This window comes from Lethenteron reissneri, chromosome 33 (genome assembly GCF_015708825.2).
Source record: "Lethenteron reissneri isolate LAM-NWPU_2019-01 chromosome 33, ASM1570882v1, whole genome shotgun sequence".
Taxonomy (NCBI): domain Eukaryota; kingdom Metazoa; phylum Chordata; class Hyperoartia; order Petromyzontiformes; family Petromyzontidae; genus Lethenteron; species Lethenteron reissneri.
This window is the reverse complement of record NC_083811.1, coordinates 4,083,505-4,099,758: the sequence shown is the minus strand read 5'-3', so window position 1 is coordinate 4,099,758 and position 16,254 is coordinate 4,083,505.

Here is a 16,254-nt window from a genome sequence, read left to right as displayed (position 1 = left end):
AACGTGAATAATCCTTCAAATGCTGACACAATCCAATCCGGGACTTACTGGAGCACATTGTGAATAACAGCCGTATCGGTAATTGGTAGAGCTTACCAAAATCGACAAGCACTGTCTTCTAGGGATCACTGAATATGAAACGAACACAAGATTAGCAACAAAGGATTCAAAGATGGTCGCCAAAATAAAAAATGGCCGCCACCAAAACATGACGGCCATCTTGGAAGCAAACGGTGGCCATCTTTAATTTGTAGGCGCCTCGCTTTGTTGTTCAAAGATGCACCATTGCGATAAACTCCAGCGGGTTTCGCGTTTATATCACAATTCGAATGGCACATTTGAACCCACGTGGCGACCTGGTTTGATTCTCTCCTTGTGTAGGTATGTGTGGTGAGAAAGAAAAACTAACGATGCACTTATCTTGCTGCTTCAGAGCACATTCGCGAGGTAATGGGGGGGGGGAGGGAGTCTGTCCGTCCGTTGCGCATTTCAGAATCAGAGTTTAGAGTGGAGGAATGCTGAGTTTTAAAGCCGTTTGCTACAGATGTCCAGTAGGGGTGGGATCAGAACGTTACAACAACAACACTATAAAAACACGATGGGAGTGCAAAATAAGGTAAACAAATTACTTGAAAGCAAACACAAATGGAACAATTTTTTTTATCTTACCAGGTAAAGCCTACTGAGCTATTAACTCATTTTTCAGAAGTGGCCACAAATGATAGCTCAACAAAGTGGCTCAATCGCGTGGAAATATTTCAAGCAGCAAAATTATCTCCCCGTGATCGTTCCGCCCGTCTGTCTGTGCGGGCCGTGCAGCCCCCCCCCCCATCCTCCCCCCCCCTCCTCCCCTCTCCCCCCTCCTCCCCTCTCCCCCCCCTCCTCCCCTCTCCCCCCTCCTCCCCTCTCCCCCCCTCCTCCCCTCTCCCCCCTCCTCCCCTCTCCCCCTCCTCCCCTCTCCCCCCATCCTCCCCTCTCCCCCCCTCCTCCCCTCTCCCCCCCTCCTCCCCTCTCCCCCCTCCTCCCCTCTCCCCCTCCTCCCCTCTCCCCCCCTCCTCCCCTCTCCCCCTCCTCCCCTTTCCCCCCTCCTCCCCTCTCCCCCCCTCCTCCCCTCTCCCCCCCCTCCTCCCCTCTCCCCCCTCATCCCCTCTCCCCCCCTCTTCCCCTCTCCCCCCATCCTCCCCTCCCCCCCCCTCCTCCCCTCTCCCCCCCTCTTCCCCTCTCCCCCCATCCTCCCCACTCCCCCCCCCTCCTCCCCTCTCCCCGCCCTCCTCCCCTCTCCCCCCCTCTTCCCCTCTCCCCCCATCCTCCCCTCTCCCCCCCCCTCCTCCCCTCTCCCCCCATCCTCCCCTCTCCCCCCCGCTCTCCCCACCACACCACAGGGAGCGCTTCTCCATCTGCACACCACCCCGGGGCTACCCACGCCCGACCGTCCGACGATCCTTCCCGACAAAGTCCGCTGAAGATTGTAAGGGATGCTAAAAGCAAGACGCCCACGTGAACGTGCGGGCAAGGCAATCGTTGATTTGCCAGCGACTATAAATAACGTCACGCACATGGGGGGGGTGGGGGGTCAGACATTTGTGACGGTGTGTGACGATGGGGGGGGGGGGGTGTGAGAAATGCGACGTCACATCAAAATGCGCAAGTTTGAATAAATATAGACAACACGTTCTACTTAATTAAATAGACTTTTTAATGAATGTTTTTCTCCTACAACATCAGAGTGCAGCGCCACATTACGCATTACAATGACAATAGTTTAAAGCGATATGAAGCATGTTTTATTTTTTTTGGGGGGGGGGGCAGAGCTTTGTGACGTAACATTTGAAAGGGGGTTTGACTTTTTGTGCCGCCGTGTGACGAAGGGCGGGGGGGGGTCAAAAATCGTCCAAAATCGTGTGAAGGCCGGGCACGGCAAACACCACGCCCGGTCGCCTTTATCTCCCTCGCACCAGGTACTCATTTGAGGCCGATTCAACCTAGGGGAGGCCCGTGGCCGGTGCAGATAATCGTCACTTATTGGTTCGTCAGCAGGAATCGAACTCGGGTCCCCGGGTTTCATAGCTAACCGCTGCACTACTGCTCCCCAGGTCACAACATTCACTTACCCACCCACTCACTCACCCACCCACTCACTCACCCACCCACGCACCCACCCACTCACTCACCCACGCACCCACCCACTCACTCACCCTACGCACCCACTCACTCACTCACCCACGCACCCACTCACTCACTCACCCACGCACCCACCCACTCACTCACCCACGCACCCACCCACTCACTCACCCACGCACCCACCCACTCACTCACCCACGCGGTCAACCACTCACCCACTCAACCGTGCAAATCGTAAATGCGAACGGTGCTGTTTACACGCACACACAAAACAAAAACAATACAGAGGTAACGACAGCGCGAGTCGGAGACAGCTGCACACGAGTCGAATATGATTGCGACAAATACATCAAAATCACGTCCAACTACAAGGAGCGTGGCGGGGTGGGGGTGAGCGGATGGACTCTACGAGGAGAGAATTTTGCAGCGGCAGAAGCCTCCAGGAATCAACGAGAGATGTCATCGCGTGGCACGACGGCAACGTGGGTGGGCAAACACCCACGCACCCCGTCTCAACGTACGGTGCGAGAGAAGTTCAACATACATCAGCAGCAGCGGTAGCAGCAGCATCATCATCATCAGCAGCATCATCAGCAGCTGCTGCTATTGCCGCTGCTATTTTCGTTTGCCGTGCGAAACGGGTTGCGTGTGCTTGATCTCAGCGGGAAATCGGCTCATTTGTTGGTGGAGTGTATAATGAAAAGCTTCCTCGTGTTTATGGAACGGCGGCGGTCCGCGGCAACAAACAGCGAAACAAACAACAACAACACATCCCGCGCCGTTTATCACCGGCACGGCCAGATGAAAGCAACGTCATTTCATTGATTTTTTTGCGAGCATTTGAAAACGAACTCCCTTTCGACCTGCTGCCTCTCCAGCATGCAACTGACGTTGCTGCGGTACAGCCGTGCCTGTCAATCCACTGCTGGATGAGAACCTGCCGTCGTCGGTGGGATTTATTTGACCATACTTCACCGCGCCGGTCACCGCGCCATGGGTCGAGCATCTTCGTGTCGGGAACCGCACACGCGAGGGAGCATAGAAGCACAGTGACGGTACAACGATGGGGTTTTAGCCGCACTGCGCTCTGTTGTTGCTGGTGGGCAGGGAGTGACCTCCGGAGGGACGGGCGGTCACGTGCAAAGGACGTCCGGGCTGCTAGTCTTTATTGAAAAACTCGTCGGACTGAATTAGAAAAAAATTATATTTATTAAAAAAAAAAGTTTTGCTGGCTGGCTGGCTGCCTCTCTGGATTCCTGTCTGCCTGGCTGTGCGCGCAGCCGCGACGTCACCGCGCACATCTGTGTGATGACGTGACCCCCGGTGTTGAGCCGGATTTGTGCGTGCCGACGTCATCACGCCGCCCCCCCCCTCCCCTCTCCACCCACCACTTCCGCCATAGATCCCGCGCAAATGTGCGCGATGTGGTCCTGCATGATGAAAATGGGATCATAATAGAAAAACTAATTTGCCCGTTTTCTCATTGAAAATAGGTAAATTTCAAAATATCACTGTCCTGGTCACAAAAGCAAAGTTTGTGGGGAATAACAGCCATTTTCTATACTTTTTAGGCGTAAGCAATTACGAAATAACACTTACTACCCAGGAACAAAAATTCTGTTACATAGCGTTATGTCACTACCCATGTGACAATGGCGTGTGTATTGGCTTATGGCGCTCTGGTTTGCGCTCGCTCACGAACACAGCAGCGACTGCACAAATGGACAGCCTCCCTTCGCTTACCGCGCCGCCTGTGCCAGGCTAGGTCCACTTTCGAAGAGATGCACATGAAGAGGACACAGCTACCTCCCGTGCATAGCCCGACACACACTGATGTAAACTTGGTTCACGAAAGTGCTGTCAGCGAGCACCTATTAAGGCCGGAGCAGCGCCCTCTCGAGCGGAGGTGTGGTTATGACCACGCACGGCCGCTTTTGTCTTCCCAAGTGACGATTGTTTACACGCCGGGTCGCCCTAGACCACGGGTTCGGCAAACCAAAATAACGAGAAAGGCACATTTTTATTCTTTTTCGATTTCGGTATTAAAACAAAACCAACCCAGTGTTTCAAGAGCCGCGATGCAATGTTAATAATGTCACGAGGAAATCCTTAAAGGGCCGCGTGCGGATCCAGAGTCTCAGGGTGCCGGCCCCTGACCTAGATAGAAGCGCAGGGCAGGCTAACAACCAAACAAAATATCACCGCCACTGAGGTTAGCCGTGGCTGGGATTGAAACTCTGGTCAATTGGCTGCCTTGCCAGCGTCACCAACCCTGGCTCTCAGAGATGAGTCCTTCCCCTGCAGCCCACTTTAGTTTCCCGAGTAGTCAATGGCTCCTCTCTCTCTCTCTCGCAGTCTCTCTCAGCGTTGGTCACATAAATCACTCGTGTCTCTCTCTCTCTCTCTCCTCTCTCTCTGCGTAATTCCAAAGGCCCTCTGACCCCCCCCCCCACTCTCTGTCCATGCGTCTTCGTGCACCTCTTAGCCTTTCGTTCCAGTTTGTGTGTCCACGTCGTTCGTTCCGTCCGTCTCGTCCTGGCGGGGTTCAGTAAGCACCGATTGACATCGGGACATGCACTCGCATCAGCTGCCAGTGTCCTCTAACGGACAACTTTTCCATCGTCGTCGTGACAACACGAAGCCTTTTCATGCAAAAGAACGACGTCAATTTCGCTCACCGTTTATAACTCGAGTAAATATATATACGTTTTTTTTTCGTTAAATCGCATTCATCTCCCGATTATTTTATTTGCAACTTTTATTTTTGGTTCGCGGTTCAAGTAAATGACGTCAGCAACGTCCGATGCAGTTAAATTTGTGGAGACGAGAGCTTTGGGAAGGAATAGGTGGGGGAGGGAGGAGGGGGGTGGTGAGCCACACTCGGCCTCCCGATCGATCGGCCGATCGATTAACCGCATCGGACACCCGCGACTGACGGTTGACCTTCCGGCAAGACATTGAACTCTGACTCACAGCGTCTGTCGCGTGCACTCGCTTGTGGGTTGTAGTGTTCAGGTGCGCGTGTGAGCGTGTGTGTGAAGCCATACACGCACACACGCGATAGTGTAGCGGTTAGCGCGCTGCGCTATGAACCCGGCGACCCGAGTTCGATTCCCGCTCACGGCCAACACCAGTGACGATTATCTGAACCGGTCCTGGGCCTCCCCTAGGTCGACTCAGCCTCAAATGAGTACCTGGTGCGGTGTGTAAACATCACCACTAGGGAGACAAAGGCGGTCGGGCGTGGTGCTGGCCACCCACCCTCTCGTGTACTGTTGCAGCCGTCATAGGTTGCTCACTAACAGCACCTGCCCCTACAGTCTGTTAAGGCTATATGGGGGATCTTTGTTATCTTTGTGAAGCCACCCGGACATGCTCCTCTGTGTGTGTGTGGTTGTGTATTCGACTTTGGGGAGCGGCAGTGTAGAGGTTAGGGAGCTGCGCTCCGGACCCGTCGAACCGAGTTCGATTCCCGCTCACGGCAAACACCGGTGACGATTATCTGAACCGGTCCTGCCCCCCCCCCCCCATCTAGGCCGGCTCAGCCTCAAATGAGTACCTGGTGCGGTGTGTAAACATCACCGCTAGGGGAGACAAAGGCGGCCGGGCGTGGTGCTGGCCACACACCCCCTCGTGTGCCGTGCCGGCCTTCAAAGATGCTCGATAACAGCACTTGTCCCAACAGTATATTAAGGCTATACGGGTGATCTTTGTCTGTGCTTTGTATTCGATTCCCACTCACTGCTACCAACATCAGTGACGATTATCTGAACCGGTCCTGGGCCCACACCTAGGTCGACTCAGCCTGAAACTGCGTACCTCGCTGCGGTGTGTAAACATCAGGGGATTGATATCTTTTACGCGCTATAAAGAAGGGCCATTGCCCGAAACGTCGCTTATTACAAGTAATTGTTATCTTTCAACACCAGACAGCGTTATTGACGAACGTGCTGACACTGCTGTTGTTATTTGTGCACCCCTACCCCCGGGAATGCTGTCATGTATTTAAAAAGAAAAACAATTGCAATTCGCCAAACGTCCCCCAATAATGCATAGCATGAGACCTTCTTGAAGAGACCGGAATGACTTTACTGAGACTTTCCCCAGGTAAACGCTGGGACATTGCGTCGTTATTATTAAAATTTCGTGGACGTGCCACGAATCCCACCCAGCACACCCGCCCCCCCCCATAGCTCTCCATCCCACGCGGCGCGCGCGATATTTCACTGGACCCGCGCCCTCTCTTTCGCTGTGAAAATCTGTAAAATATAAAGCGCTCGAGGTCCTAGGTCGTGCGAGTGAGCATTCATCTCATAACGCGCAACCGTGGAGAGCATTACTCTCTCTCTCTGTCTCTCTGTCTCTCTCCGCTGCTGTGCTCACGCGTGTGGGTGGTGCAGCGGTGAGCGCTACGCTGCGTCTACGAACCTGGCGACCCGAATTCGATTCACCGCTCACGGACAACGCCAGATTAGATTATTATTTAACCGGTCCTGGGATCCCCCTCCCCTAAGTCGACTCGGCCTCAAATGAGTACCTGCTGCGGTGTGTAGTAAACATCGCCACCGGGGAGACAAAGGCGGTCGGGCGTGGTGCTGGCCACCCCACCAATCGTGTGCCGTGCCGGCCTTCGTAGGAGCTCGCTAACAGCACTTGCCCCAATAGTCTGTTAAGGCTATACGGGGGATCTTTGTCTTTGGTGTAGCTGTTAGCGCGCTGCGCTACGAACCCGGCGACCCGAGTTCGATTCACCGCTCACGGCCAACGCCAGTGACGATTATTCTTTAACCGGTCCTGGGGCCCATCCTTAGGTCGACTCGGCCTCAAATGAGTTACCTGGTGCGCGGTGTGTAAACATCGCCAAATGGGAGACAAAGGCGGTCGGGCGTGGTGTGTAAACATCGCCTATCGGGAGACAATACTGGCCACCCACCTCCACGGGTGTCGTTCCGGCCTTCATAGAGGTGTTCGCTAACAGCACTTGCCCAAACGGTCTGTGCATGCTGCACGGGGGATCTTTGTCTTTGGGTGTGTGGGGAGTGGTTTGCGCGCTGCGCTACGAACCCGGCTTCCCAAATTCGATTTATGCTCGCGAACAATATCCGTGGCGAATATTAAAAGTGGTGTAACGCACATCAGCACTGGGGGGGCGGGGGGGGGGCGCGGGGTGGTGCGGGAGACAAAGGCTATGTGGGGGGGGGGGCAGCTTTGTCTTTGCGTTGAAGCTCTGCACGAGGAGAACGCGAGTCGGCGAGTCAAAGAGAGAAATGGTGTCAATTACAAGGGTCCCTGGCTCTGGTAATGGGGTTATAATCAGGCGACGACGAGACAGAGGCTGGATTTTCGCTGGACTCGGCAAAACCTCCTCGCGTGTTACTGGCCGTATCACGCAGACACACACGCAGACAGCCAGACACAGACACACACGCAGACAGCCAGATACAGACACACACACAGACACACGCAGACACACACGCAGACAGCCAGACACAGACACACACGCAGACAGCCAGACACAGACACACACGCACAGACAGCCAGACACAGACACACATGCAGACACACACGCAGACAGCCAGACACAGACACACGCACACAGCCAGACACAGACACACACGCAGACACACACGCAGACACACACGCAGACAGCCAGACATAGACACACGCAGACACACGCAGACAGCCAGACACAGACACACACGCAGACACACACGCAGACAGCCAGGCACAGACACACACACACACACGGACACACACGCAGACAGCCAGGCACAGACACACACACACGCAGACACACACGCAGACAGCCAGGCACAGACACACACACACGCAGACAGCCAGACACAGACACACACACACGCGGACACACACGCAGACAGCCAGGCACAGACACACACGCACGAGGACACACACGCAGACAACCAGACGCAGACACACACGCAGACAGCCAGGCACAGACACACACACACGCGGACACACACGCAGACAGCCAGGCACAGACACACACGCACGAGGACACACACGCAGACAGCCAGACAAAGATACACACGCAGACACACGCAGACAGCCAGACACAGACACACGCAGACACACACGCAGACAGCCAGACACAGACACACACGCAGACAGCCAGACACAGACAAATGCCCTCCCGGGGGGGTAGGTGGGGGGGTTGTAGATACGTCGACTATTCGGGCAAGTGCATTCAGCGCGAGTAGCTTACAAAGGCCGGCACGGGTACTCGAGGCGGGCGGTAGGGGTATGGCTGAGAAACCCACGCCTGGAACCAGGCACCTCGTTTTCAGGCCAAGTAGATATAGGGGAGGCCCAGACCTGGGTCAAATATTCACACTCGGCGCTGATGTTCGGCGTGGCTGGGAATCTGACGACGGCGCAGTGCACCCACAGCTCACGCCCGTGCGATGTTGCTCTCTTGCCATGCATTAAACAAGCACCGCCTTCATCAGCTGTGGTCCATCCACTGCTGGATGAAGGCCTCCTCCACATGTATTAATTATAGCGTGTATTATTATTAATGATGCCCGTTATGAATAATGTCCTTTATTGCTCCAGGAGCTTCAAGGCTGCTTTGTTCGAACGCTCCCTGCTGCATTTTTAATCGCGATTTCTGAGCAAAAGTCCCAAAGGGCCACCAAAGTGCCAAGCGGCCAGCAACAATCGGCACTGATAGAGTTGCAATGGATAGAGAGTTGATGCGTTTCTTGAGTTGAACAAGGTTATGATAAGAACTTGGGAATTAGGAGGATTAGAGGGAAATCTCAAGCGGAGCAGTGCAAGGGAGGAGCAGAATGATAAGTGTTGTGACTTGCAGTGTGTTGAGCGAGGTGGGTGAATGGCTGGGTGGATGAGTGAGTGAATGGGTGTGTGAGTGAATGGGTGTTTGAGTGAGTGGGTGGATGAGTGAGTGAGTGGGTGGATGAGTGAGTGGGTGAGTGAGTGAGTGGGTGGATGAGTGAGTGGGTGGGTGATTGGGTGGATGTGTGTGTGGGTGAGTGATTGAGTGGGTGGATGAGTGAGTGGGTGAGTGAGTGGGTGGATGATTGGGTGGATGTGTGTGAGGAAGAGTGGGTGCGTGGGTGGGTGATTGGGTGGATGTGTATGTGGGTGAGTGAGTGAGTGAGTGGGTGGATGAGTGAGTGGGTGCGTGGGTGGGTGATTGGGTGGATGTGTGTGTGGGTGAGTGAGTGAGTGGGTTGATGAGTGAGTGGGTGGATGAGTGAGTGGGTGGATGAGTGAGTGGGTGGGTGATTGGGTGGATGTGTGTGAGGAAGAGTGAGTGAGTGGGTGGATGAGTGAGTGGGTGGGTGGCTGAATGAGTGAGTGTGTAATCGGGCGTTGTGACCTGCAGTGTGCCGAGACAGGTGAGTGGGTTATTGAATTGTTAAGTTCAGTGGGTGAGTGGTTGAGTAAGTGAGTGGGTGAGCGAGTAAGTGCTTGCGTGGCTAAGTGAGTGCTGTTATACGCAGGATGGTGAGAGAGTTGAACAGATGAGTGAGCGGGTGGGTGATTAGCCTCAAATGCGGTGTATAAACATCGACACTAGGGAGACAAAGGCGGCCCGGCGTGGTGCCGGTCACCCACCCCCTCGTGTGCCGTTCCGGCCTTCATAGGTGCTCGCGAACAGCACTTGCCCCAACAGTCTGTTCAGGCTACACGGGGGATATTTGTCTTTGTTTTTGGGGTGAGTGATTGGGTGGTTACGTGAGTGTTTATCGCCTGCTGTGTCGTGGTGGTTAACCAACAGCGTGGACTAAACACAGTCACCCTTTCAGACCGTGTCTCCTCGACAACAATTGGGATGTTTGACCAATTCCACGATACACGATTCTTCTAAATTTGTTTCCTATCCGTCGTGTCACGGCGGCTGCTAATACACACGCGGTAGTTATATAACTAATTTAACAGCTCGTGGGGTGAAACGGAACACCGCGGCGGGGTGGGGTGGGGGTTGATAACCCTGTTACTTCGCCACAAATGCCGGAGAACCGCTCGAAGGATTAACAGCAATCTCGTTATTTCGAACCCTCCGTGAACACCCAGCAGACAATCTCATAACTCCCTGGCTGTGGGCGGGCCGCGTTCATCCCGAGCTCGCGTTCGCCGGAGCACCTGGAGGCGACGAGTCTGATGGACTTCACGTCAAGCTCGGCTCGCTGTGCAAGAGGCTGGTCGATCTCACCGACTTTGTCAACGCTCAACAGCGGATATTCGCAGTTGTTGCTGCTGTGTTAAAGAAAAAGAAAACCCATGTTTTTGTTGTGGGGGGGGGGGGGGTTAGATCGCGTAAATATAACAATGTGTCGTTCAAACCCGCCACCACCCGACACAGCCAATTAGTAGGGATTGCCACGTGAACAGAACGAGGAAATTCGTTACTTCGCTCAGCACACCCGTTGTGTGTTGAAGAGTTAACCCACAACATTTACAATTCGAGTACTGGTGATTTAATCTTGTTGGTGACTGAGAACTAATAATTTATTATGAACTGATTGTTGTGTTTAGTTTGCTGTCCTTCCCTCGCACCTCCGATTAGCACGGTTGGCTACGTACGGTGCGAAAGAAGTTCAACAACTTCACAGACTGTTGGGGCAAGTGCTGTTAGCGAGCACCTATAAAGGCCGGTTACGGCACACGAGGGGGTGGGTGGCCAGCACCAACCCGAGTGGCGATATTTACACACCGCACCAGGTACCCATTTGAGGCTGAGTCGACCTAGGGGAGGGCCAGGACCGGTTCAGATAATCGTCACTGGTGTTGACCGTGAGCGGGAATCGAACCGGGGTCACCTGTTGTCGGACGTCACACAATGTTGGTTGTTGCACCGTTCGGCATTACACCGGGATGAAAGATGAAAAAAACACAATTTAACACATTCTCCGCCCACTCCCATAATTCCCCTAAATGCGGGCTTTATCGTGCCATTTCACGGCGTACAATCCAATTAGACGCTCAGCGCGCCTCTCTCTCTCTCTCTCGGGGTCGCTCGCGGATTGTTGACTCACTCGCAGAACTCTCTTAACGCTTAGACACCGCGACTCGGTGGCTTTAAGCCCTTCGCGGCGAAATGTATCGCGAAGAGTGTGGCGCGTGCTGGGGGTGCCGCGTGTGGTGTTTTTTCTGCAATATTTTGCTGTCTTTTCTTGGATTTTCTGTTTGCACTTAGTCACATATTCACTTTAAGATGTTTTTTGTTCATGTTTTTGTTTTGTGTTTGTTGCGGTAGCACCCGATTCAAGAGCCGAATGGCTCACAGGGCTATACCTAATACATGAACTTGAACTTGAAAGGTGCAGGTAGTGCCCCGAACCTCGTCTGAGACGTCGGGCCAGCGTGGAAGAGTAGGCCAAGAGAGGCTCTCTAGAGCTGCCTCCAGTGGAGGCACCCCTCCCTCCCTTCTGCCGGCAGTGGCGTGAGAAATTCCATTTGTCGGGCTGCGCGTTTGCCCTTTGACCTTCACCTTTGTCAATCAACTGCTGGATGAAGGCCCGTGATCGATTCGGCGTGGAAAAAAACCCTCCATTCAGCAGTTGAATAATACCTGGGTTGTATGTTAAGTTTAGGTTTTTTTTATATTTAGCAAGATGTTATCTGCCTCGCCTGGTGTTCAGGAGGTCGTGGGTTCGATCCCGACCTTGACGCCTGCTGCTGTATATTTTGATTTGTCTGTGGGCCTTCCTGCGGGGTTCTTCCTTCACATTTAGAATCAACGTGCGTTTCGAGTATTTGGTTGCTATAAATGTCCACATGATAAGCCACTTCGTTGAGCTATCCTCTGTGGCCAGGTCGCTTCTGAAAAAGAGCTCCATATCTCAGTGGCCTTTACCTGGTAATATAAAAGAAAAGTTTTTCGTTTTTTTGTTACTTTTTTTGATAGGTAGGTCCGAGCGCTGCAATGGATTGCCAATGAATGGTTTGCAACCCCCACTCTCTCTTTCCGCCTTGTCCAAACATGCACCGTTATCTTGTGACTCGCAGATGGCAGTGAGGCAGTACTCACCAAGCTGTTAGTCCCCCCCCCCCATTAAATGTTTGGCCAGCTCTGCAGGTTGGGATACGCATTCTAAAAAAAAAAAATCCAAGCTTTTTGGATATTCGATGGGAGTGTTTTAAAATTATAATTCAATCTGAAAAGAGTACAGGGGAGACAAAGGCGGTCGGAGGTCTTGGTGCTGGCAACACCACTCGCTCTTGTGCCGAGCCGGCCTTAATAGAAGCTCGCTAACACGCACTTGCCCCTATATTCCTTGATTAGGCTCAACGGTGGCTCTTTGTCTTCATACGCGTGCGAGCATGGGTGTGAGATCGACTCAGCCTTAAAATGAGTACCTAGTGCAGCGTGTAGTAAACGTCAGCACTGGGGGAGACAAAGGCGGTCGGGCGTGGTGTTGGTCACCCCCCCCCCCCCTGTGTGCCGTGCCGGCCTTAATAGGTGCTCGCTAACAGCCCCAACAATCTGTCGAAGGCTATACGGGGGAACGTTGTCTATATTACGTGAGCATATGGATGACGATATCGAGTGCGGTCTTGCATGCAGCAGAGTCCTTTAACAAGAAGAAATTTAATATTTGAGAGGTCATCAGTAATAATGCTGATGATCAACATCACCATCATCATCTTCTTCCTCAACCCATCCTGTTCCGAGCAGACTCCGTCTCTCGGGAACGGGCTGGAGGTGGGGGGTTGTTTAATAATAATTTTAAAATACCAATTGGAATTGGATAATTTGTGGAAGCTCCGTCACGCACATTAACTCACAATTAGCTGCGCGACTTCTCAAGATAGCTGCACGTGCACTTGTGGCCTCTTAGAGATAGCGGTGGGGGTGGGTGGTAGTGGGGTTGGTGGTGCTGGGTGGTTGGGTGGTCGGTGGGTTTTGGTGGCTCAGAATCTTTATTTATCCTCGAGAAATCCGATGAGCTATTAAGCTTTTTTTTCTTCCACAGATGTTCACTAGGGGCGGTTGGCGGCGATTGGTGATGGGCGAGTGCAGAGTGATTTGTGGTGGTTGGGTGGGTGGTTACCGATGGGTGCGTGGGTGGTTTTTTTACACGCTTTCTTTTAACTCACTTCGTCTGTTGTTGTTGTAACCTAAAATCTTGTAACTCAATTTTAACCCACTTCCCAATGTGGTATCGACTGCAAACGTTACTCACAAAAAAACCACACACACAGACGTTGCCGGTTCAATTCTGTCTTTCGGCGCGGTAGTTAAAGCGCTGGGCAAGTTTCTAAATCCCAACACCTCACCCCCAGCAGTATGACACAGTCACAGTTAAGCGTCGATCCTCCCACATCCTCCCGGTGTGGAAGAGTAGACCAAATACTATTAAACTACGGACTCAAACTTCACGATTTTTCATTTGTGTCAAGTAAGGCCCACTGAGCTTTCTAGCTTTTTTCAGAGGCAACCTGGCCACAAATGATAGCTCAACGAAGTGGCTTATCACGTTGCATGTATAGCAGGCAAATATTTGAAAGGCATGTTTTTTAAAAGTGTAGGTAAACAACAAAAATCAGAGGACCCGGAGAAACATCCACGCGACCACGGGGAGAGAGATACCGCAGACTTCCAAATATACAGCAGCAGCAGGCGTCAGCGTCGGACTCGAACCGCACGACCTCCTGTGCACCAGGCGAGGGAGTTAACGTCTCAAAGCCACCGCGGCAAGATGAAAGCCCCCCCCCTCCCCCTCCACATTTCGCTCTCTCTCTGGAGCGAGCTCCTCGTTTGGGACCCCTTCCGCCCACAGTGCGGTGAGAAAGCACTTGCAGGGCTGCCGCTTCACACGTGCGGGGGCCGTGCAGGTGCCGTGTGTGGCACCGCGCACCGGGGCAGCTCTGAAGAGCACCTCTCTCTGGTGCCTCCTCATTAATTGGACATCCGAGACCCATTTATTCACCCCTCCCTCCTCCCCCACTACCCCAATTACCGGTGGTTAATTGAAATGGCGAGTAATGGGAAGAGGAAGGAGTGACAGGTGGAAGGGGGGTGGTGGTTTTGTCAGCAACAGGACAGGTGGAAGGGGGGGGGGTCGTGGGGGGGGGGTTTTGTCAGCAACAGGACAGGTGGCTGGCCAGGTGACGTGGGCGAGGCTGGTGCGCAGTGGAACGCTGCGAGGGATCGGTGTAACGGCTCCAAGCGACCCCATCTATATATATACATATATATACATCATTTGTGGCCAGGTTGCCTCTGAAAAAAATCTAGAAAGCTCAGTGGGCCTTACTTGACACAAATGAAAAATCGTGAAGTTTGAGTCCGTAGTTTAATCGTTTTTGGTCTACTCTTTCACACCGGGAGGATGTGGGAGGATCGACGCTTAACTGTGACTGTGTCATACTGCTGGGGGTGAGGTGTTGGGATTTAGAAACTTGCCCAGCGCTTTAACTACCGAGCCGAGAGACAGAATTGAACCGGCAACGTATATACATATATATGTATATATGTCAACTTGGGGTTGTTCGGGGACGTCTGGGCGCCCCTCACAACCATTTACGGCCTTCGGCCAGGAAAGTCACAAAACGAATTGCACACAAACGATGCATTCACGCGAGCACCCGATGCTCCGTTTAGAAGTTAAATATTTTTTTTTATTGTATTGTTTTGAATTAGATGACTTTATTTATTCATTAAAAGCTTATATCATTTTATTTCTATTATTATTTCTATTATTTATTTAATTTATATTATTATTATTTTTATTAATATTTTTTTATTTTTTATTTGTATCTACGTGACTTAACCGAAAAAACCTAAGAGTATGAATCCTTGCAGTCACGAAAGCTTCAAATCTAGAACGTATATCATTTTACATCTGCAAGACTTAATTGAAAACGACATTTCGTGTGAATTTTCTCTCGTCGTTAAGTAGATGGCCTTGCTGGGGGTTCGGTTCGATGCGGACTTTCACCTGTTTGTGATTGCGGGATCGAGATAAGGCGACATGGAGCTGCTGGCCGTGCGAGAAGACTGCCGTCTGCAAATCGATTGCAACGTAATCGAACGTCTGTCCCTGCGCCTCCGGCATTCATACAGGGGGCGCGTAGGTTTGCAGCGCCCCCTGCATGAAATCGACGGAAGGTGCAGCGTTCATCACAGATAGATAAAGTTGTGCGCTATTATTAGAGTATAAACGGCGGGCCTAACTCATTAGTAGGAGAGCCAGTCTTCCGTGGGTCTCTGTGAGTCTGCGGGTTTACGTGCAAGTCTATTGGGTCTCCACGCGAGTCTGTGCGCCGATGGATTGCACCGCGCGAGTCCGTAGCGCGCATCCCTGCAAGTCCCACGGATGCCTTCCCGGTGAGGCCTTCCCGGCGAGTCTGCGCGACGGATGGCCGTGCACTTGCACGACATCGAAAACGCGACCGCATCTCGAAACGCGGTCCGCACGCGCGCGAACAGCGGTCGCGTTGGTTTCACGGAGAGAAGAGACAGCGGCGGCAGCGTTGACGGAGCGAGGAGTTGAGCTCAGACTTTCACGCGGGGGAGGCGGGGTGGGGGACAAGGGGAGTTCGACAGCACGGACGGCCGAGGGAAAGGGGATGTGAAGACTCCAGAGGCGGCAGAGGATAACGAGCGACTTCTCGCCGACAGCGAAAGTTGCCCGGGGGCTTTCGCAGAAGTCATTGGTAAGCTGGAGCAGAGCGCATGGAGGGTAGCAGCGTGAGATGAGAGGGGAGGTGTAGGTTTTGCCGAGGATGGCAGCAGTGAGAAGGGACGAGAGTTGGGAGATTATACGGAGGGTAGTACACGAAAACTATGAAACAACTTTTACTTTCCCAGGCAAGGCCCACTGAGCCAAGCGTTTCTTTTTTTTCAGAAGCGACCTGGCCACAATTCGTTCCTCAATTGTGGCCAATTATGCTCAATTGTGATGAGAGGGAGACGAGAGGGGAGAGGCAGGCAGGCCGTGTCCGCGGAGGATCTTAAAGACGTTGATCTTGCGACCTCGAAATCGACCCGGAGTTGGACTGCCAGCCGGTGGAGGGATCGACTACGGGTAGGGCTTACGATTTGAAACTTTTCACTTCCACAATCGCCGTCGTCGCGGCTTTGCTCTGAAAGCGACTCCTCTTCGAGTCAGATTGTGGGGCTCAGAGTTCGTATTGAGG